Genomic DNA, 5,511 nt, shown 5'->3' with positions numbered 1-5,511 from the left:
GATGAGAAGGGGCTGGTCACATGAAGAACTGGGGCAAGAGGGACTAGAAAGGGCAAAGCCCGATGGTAGGAAAGAGCTTGGATTTTCAAGGGTCTGGTTGGCCGGTTCTGTCTTCCCTCACAGACTGGGCTTGGGAATGGGCCCATCTCCAGTTCTGCAGAGGCGGATCTGGTTTACATTATGGGGCCAGAATTTTGTTTATTCCAGATGGAACGGAGTAGAGGGCATTCCCTACCTCCTAGAACAGGAAAAACAATAATGGCGGAATTTTGGTTAAGTCAAGTCATGTTTCTGGAGGCCTTTGGACTCCTAAGGACGGACGAGGTATGTGCACAGTCCTCAGAGCCCTTACACCCTTGTTGGGGAGACACACACAGATCAGGGCAGTGATAGACGTAAGCCTAGAGAGGCGATTTGAAACCTTGCTTCTATTCTAAACTATGTGTTTAGTGCTCTAAATTACCCTTAAGTACTGCTATGATTTTTGTTTGTTTCTCCAAGTCTCTATTTCGTCAGGTACAAAATGAGAATAATAATAGTACCTTATTCATGTGAAACGTTTCTAGGGATTAAGTGAGATAATACATGTAAAGTACTTACATATGCCTGGCACATGATAATATTCACTCAATAAAGTTGAGCTATTATGATTAATAATAAAAGTCATGTAAGTATCACTACCCCAAAACCAACGATTTTGATGTCGTATTTGTATTTTCATCCGACTCAAAACGCTTCCTAATTTTCCTTTGTTCTGCTCCATGGATTGTGTAGAGGTGTGTTATTTAGCCCACAGAGTTTTAGGGATTTTCTAGTTATCTCTCTGCATTGATTTCCAATTTATTTCTCTTGTGGTCAGAGAGCATACCTGGTATGACTCAAATCCTTTAAAACTCATTGAATGTTACTTATGGCCCAGAAGATGATCTTTCGTGATAAAAGTTTCGTGTTTCCTTGAAAGAATGTGTACTCTTGCTATTGTTGGGTAGAGTGTGCTGTCATGGTGAGTAGGTCGAGCAGAGCGACAGTGTTGTTCAGATCGTCTATATCCTTGCTCATTTTCCGACTACTTGTTCTAGTAATTATTGAGGGGGGGGGGTGGAAATCTCTGACTGTAATTGTGAGTGTGTCAGTTTCTCCTTGTGGTTCTATCAATTTTTGCTTCACATATCGTAGAGCTCTGTTATAAGGCGTATTGAGGTTTGCAATTGTTACACATTAAAGAACGATCTGGGGGCGCCTGGGTGGCTCAGTCAGTTAAGCGTCCGACTTCAGCTCAGGTCACGATCTTGCGGTCCGCGAGTTCGAGCCCCGTGTCGGGCTCTGGGGTGATGGCTCAGAGCCTGGAGCTTGCTTCCGATTCTGTGTCTCCCTCTCTCTCTGCCCCTCCCCTGTTCATGCTGTGTCTCTCTCTCTCTCAAAAATAAATAAACCTTAAAAAAAAAATTAAAAAAAAAAAAAAGAACGATCTGGCCCCAAATGTCAATTGAGGAAGTTGAGAAGCAATAATCTAGAGCTAATTATTCCCCTCGAGTGAGACAAGACTCTTTTATGCGCCCCGTTCGCTGCCCCACCAGGCATGGGGTTTCCAGCGTGGGCTGTGGGAGCAGACACTATTCCCAGCGTGCATGAGTGGTAAGCACTCTTCACCTTAACCTTTTCAGTTTACTCTTTTACCCAGCTTCGCATGGATTCCTCACCTGTACAGGCTGATGAGTACTCAGCTGAGGGATGGAGGGAGATTCTCTTTATGGATCTCCAGAGTTCTGTGCAACTTTTTCTCCACTCTTCTTTCCGGCAAATTCTACCAGCCCTGTACCCCCAGCATTGTCTCCTTGAATCCGGGAGCCCACCAGGCTCCACATGGCATCCCCTCCCTACCTGTAGCCTGGAAACTCTCTGAAGATAGCGAGCCTAGACAATCATCAGGATGGTCTTGTTTATTTCTCACCTCGAAAGGATCACTGTGCTACATTGCCTAGCATGCCATGTCCCATAAATGGTTGCTTCATATATTTTGTCTGGTTTTTGGTTGTTTTAGGTGGGAGGGTAAGTCCTATCCTTATTACTTCATCTTGGCCGGAAGCTGGTCCCTTTGGATTTTGGAGACCAATTTTTAAAAAAATATTTATTTATTTTTGAGACAGAGAGAGCGAGAGTGTGGGGGAGAGACAGAAAGAGAGAGAGACAGAGAATCCCAAGCAGGCTCCCCGGCTTTCAGATGTGGGGCTAGAACTCATGAGTTGTGAGATCATGATCTGAGCCCAAACCAAGAGTCCGACACTCAACGGACTGAGCCACCCAGGTGCCCCTGGAGACCAATTTTATGATGCCGATGTCACATGTGGCAAACTCAGTAGGAGCATCCCAGTGGAGGTCCTGAGGCATTGGGAGTAAACATACTCTCTCAAGTCACTATTCTTCTGAGTGATAGTTTTAGCTTTGTTCTGGCCCTGATAGACAAAAGCCCTGACCACTGGACCACACATGAGCTTGTAGCCAAAGCTACTCATCATGTTGACCAAGCCAAAAATTCAGGCATGCCCAGTAGCACTTCATCATGAAGTGCAAATGATATCAATGGAACCTGGCCAAGCAGATACCAATGGCTCACGTTCTAGTAACAAGTCATTCAAACTCTGAGAGGGCCCACCCTTGTGGCTTTGCCACCTCTTCCTCAATCTACACCCATGGATTCATGGAAAGTTGACCAAGGAGGAGAATAATCAAGATTGCTTTGCAAAACTCTTCATGCTGTATTTATATCCACCCAAAGGAAGCCACCTTAGCATAATAGCTCGTTCGGAAGGACCCCTGAAATGGAGAACAGATATCCTCCTGGGGGGAGTACTTTGAGCAGTACGACTTGACTGATTTGCTTGGGAGGAGGAGAGACGGCCAGAGGTAAGGTTCTCACTGATTCATGTGCTTTGCTAATGGTTTGGCCAGATAGTCAAGAGCTTGCAAAGGGTAAGATAAGATTCAAGAATTGGTGACAGGGAAGTTTAGAAAAAGACACGTGGATGGGTCTCTTGGAATGGGCACAGAATGAGAATATCTGTGTTCCACTGGATATTTACCAAGGTCCTATTGGTAATCAGGTAGACAAGATGGTCTACTTCATGGATGTTCATTAGAATTTTCCCTCAGCAACCCCAGAGTTTGCTCAGTGGGCTTGTGAACTGAGTGGCCACGGTGCCAAGTTGAGGGCTTGGCAAAGGATTAACCTCAGTCTCACCAAGACTAACCTGCCGATGTTAAATGCCCACCATTCCAAAAGCAGAAATCAGCCCTGAGCTCCTGACTTGGTAGAATAACCTAGGTGGCCGGTCAGCTGCTTTAGGCCACGTCGGTTATTTCAGATTCCATCCATGGAGATGTAATGATTTGTTCTCCTGGAACAGACAATTATTCCTAGTAGAATGAGGGTCCCTGCTAACCAGGGTCACTTTTGTAATGATGGAGGTCTGCAGACCTTTGTCTGTTAGTTTTCCCAGGGAATGGATTCCTGGAATAGAGCCAGGCTGTGGCAGACGGATTTCGCTGCCAATGGGTGGATCATCAAGAAGGTTCAGAGACGGACTGTGAGGCAGTGCATGAGCCTAAGCTGGCTGCAGGAGTGAACAGCCAAGTCCTGGAACATTTATGCTTTGCACAGAGTTCAGTGATCGTCGTGTTGATGAGGGCGTGGCGGTGTGCGCGCGCACGTGTGCGTGTTTACTGCCAATATCTCATCTTTCTGATCCGCTGAGGAGGGCTTTCAGGCAGGGGATGATTGAAGAGGTATCGGGGGAAGGGAAGAGTGAGGCAGTCTCTCAGTCCTTGTTTGTTCAGGGGCTAGTGTAGGTTCTGTCACAGAGTAGTTTCGTTTGCTGAACGAGAAAAAAAGAACAGAAAAGAACACAAGTGAATAAATCTGGGTTTCCTCTGTGTTAGAAGGGATCTCAGAGATGATCCGGCCCTATCCCCAACCATTCCGAGACACTCTTTGTTGATATCCCTCAACCGGTAGCCGCTTCATGTCTGCTTGTCATTGTACCTAAGAATCGTTTTCGCGACAATTTATCAGGCGCTTACTTACCCTTGTGAGGTACTCTATATGCATTAACCTCATATAAGCCTCAAAACCTGAGGAGGTAATTATGCCTACGTACGAATGAAGAAACAGTTTCAAGTGACTACTTCAAAGTCACCCAGTTAGTAAATGATAAGAGTCAGGAATTGAAGCCAGATGTATCTGACTTGGTGGCTTCCGTTCATAAACACTATGCTGTACTGTTGGAATATATACTGTGACAGAGCTGTCACCACCTCAAGAGATAACTCATGCTCTAGATATAGATACAGATATAAATGATATCTTACGTATGAGATGGATATAACTTAGCCAGCTTTGGCTGGTAGAGAATTTCCTTATGCCAAGTTGAAGCCTACCTCCCTATAGCTCACGTGCCCTGTTCTGAGCGTCCCCTGTAGACGTCTGGAAACCACACTCTTCCCTCTTCCATATGATCATCCTAAAGCCATCTGCAGCTGGCTCTCACAGGCTGCAGCGTGGAAGGGTCTCGGCTAGACCCACTTCTGGTGCCTTCGCTGACGGGGCCCCAGTTTTTCGATGCTATTAGCATGTGGCGCTCAGGCCGAGCAAGGTGAGGTCCGAGCAGCGCAGTTTCCAGATCACTGCCTCCTGTCTGGACGCTATACGTGCATGATTAATGCCATCTCACCTCACATTTGCTTTTTTGGCAAGAGAAATCTTCCACTGCTCTAGCCTGCTTGGCTGCATGACTCTGGAACTTAGCTCAAAGCAGGAAATAATATGAGACGGCAAGAGCCACAGGCTTCTGGGGTCTGGTCTGTTCTGAGTCACCTGTGATTCTGGTCTCTGAGTCTAAGTACTGGGCAGTGGGGGAGGGAGGGGAGCTGGAGCGCCTCTCCTGGTTTGTGGGGTGATGCTTGGCAACATTGTCTTCTGGAGCAGAGCTGTGCTGTGTGTGTGTGTGTGTGTGTGTGTGTGTGTGTGTGTGTGATGTACCAGAGTAATCTAGAAAACAGCTGTTGAGCGCAAGTCTCAGAGCTTCGTCTATCTGGGCCTTTCCATTCTCACTTTGGAAATGATGGAATCTCATTTCACTGGAGAAAGCATCTTCCAGAGATAGACTAAGCTGAGCTCTGCCTGTGATGTAACCTCTGGAACTTCCTCCCTGGACCTCCGGCCCCCTGTGCGAAGAGATAACTGAGGAGGCTGCCCTGGGGCGGGAGCCAGGAGGTCCAGGAGCCCAGTTCTGGCAACCCATCCGAGGCTGCAAGGGTTTGGCACACTGTCTCTTGCCCTGAGCCTGGCCAGTGTCCTCCGGGGCCCGTGTGGGTGGAGTGGTCGTCACTCTCCATGGGCGTGTTCCTTGCATGCAACCCCATGCGAACTGCCTCGGGTTTCCTCCTGATTAAGATGTAATGTGGCTCCTGATGTACAGAAGGGAATGGGCGTGTGAGGTCTTGGACTCTCTCTGA

The 5,511-nt window shown here is 47.2% G+C and overlaps 1 long non-coding RNA gene across 1 annotated transcript; it reads left to right on the top strand.

Moving 5' to 3' along the window:
- Positions 1-1,465: 1,465 nt before the first annotated feature.
- LOC109250723 (uncharacterized) lies at positions 1,466-2,013 on the top strand. The gene is made up of 2 exons (XR_002073141.2): positions 1,466-1,815; positions 1,857-2,013. It is a non-coding gene; the product is annotated as an uncharacterized LOC109250723 (long non-coding RNA).
- Positions 2,014-5,511: the final 3,498 nt, after the last annotated feature.

Source organism: Panthera pardus, unplaced genomic scaffold, assembly GCF_024362965.1.
Source record: "Panthera pardus isolate Hobbes unplaced genomic scaffold, ASM2436296v1 HiC_scaffold_21, whole genome shotgun sequence".
In the NCBI taxonomy this organism is placed as follows: Eukaryota; Metazoa; Chordata; class Mammalia; order Carnivora; family Felidae; genus Panthera; species Panthera pardus.
This window is presented reverse-complemented; position numbering and strand designations above follow the sequence as displayed.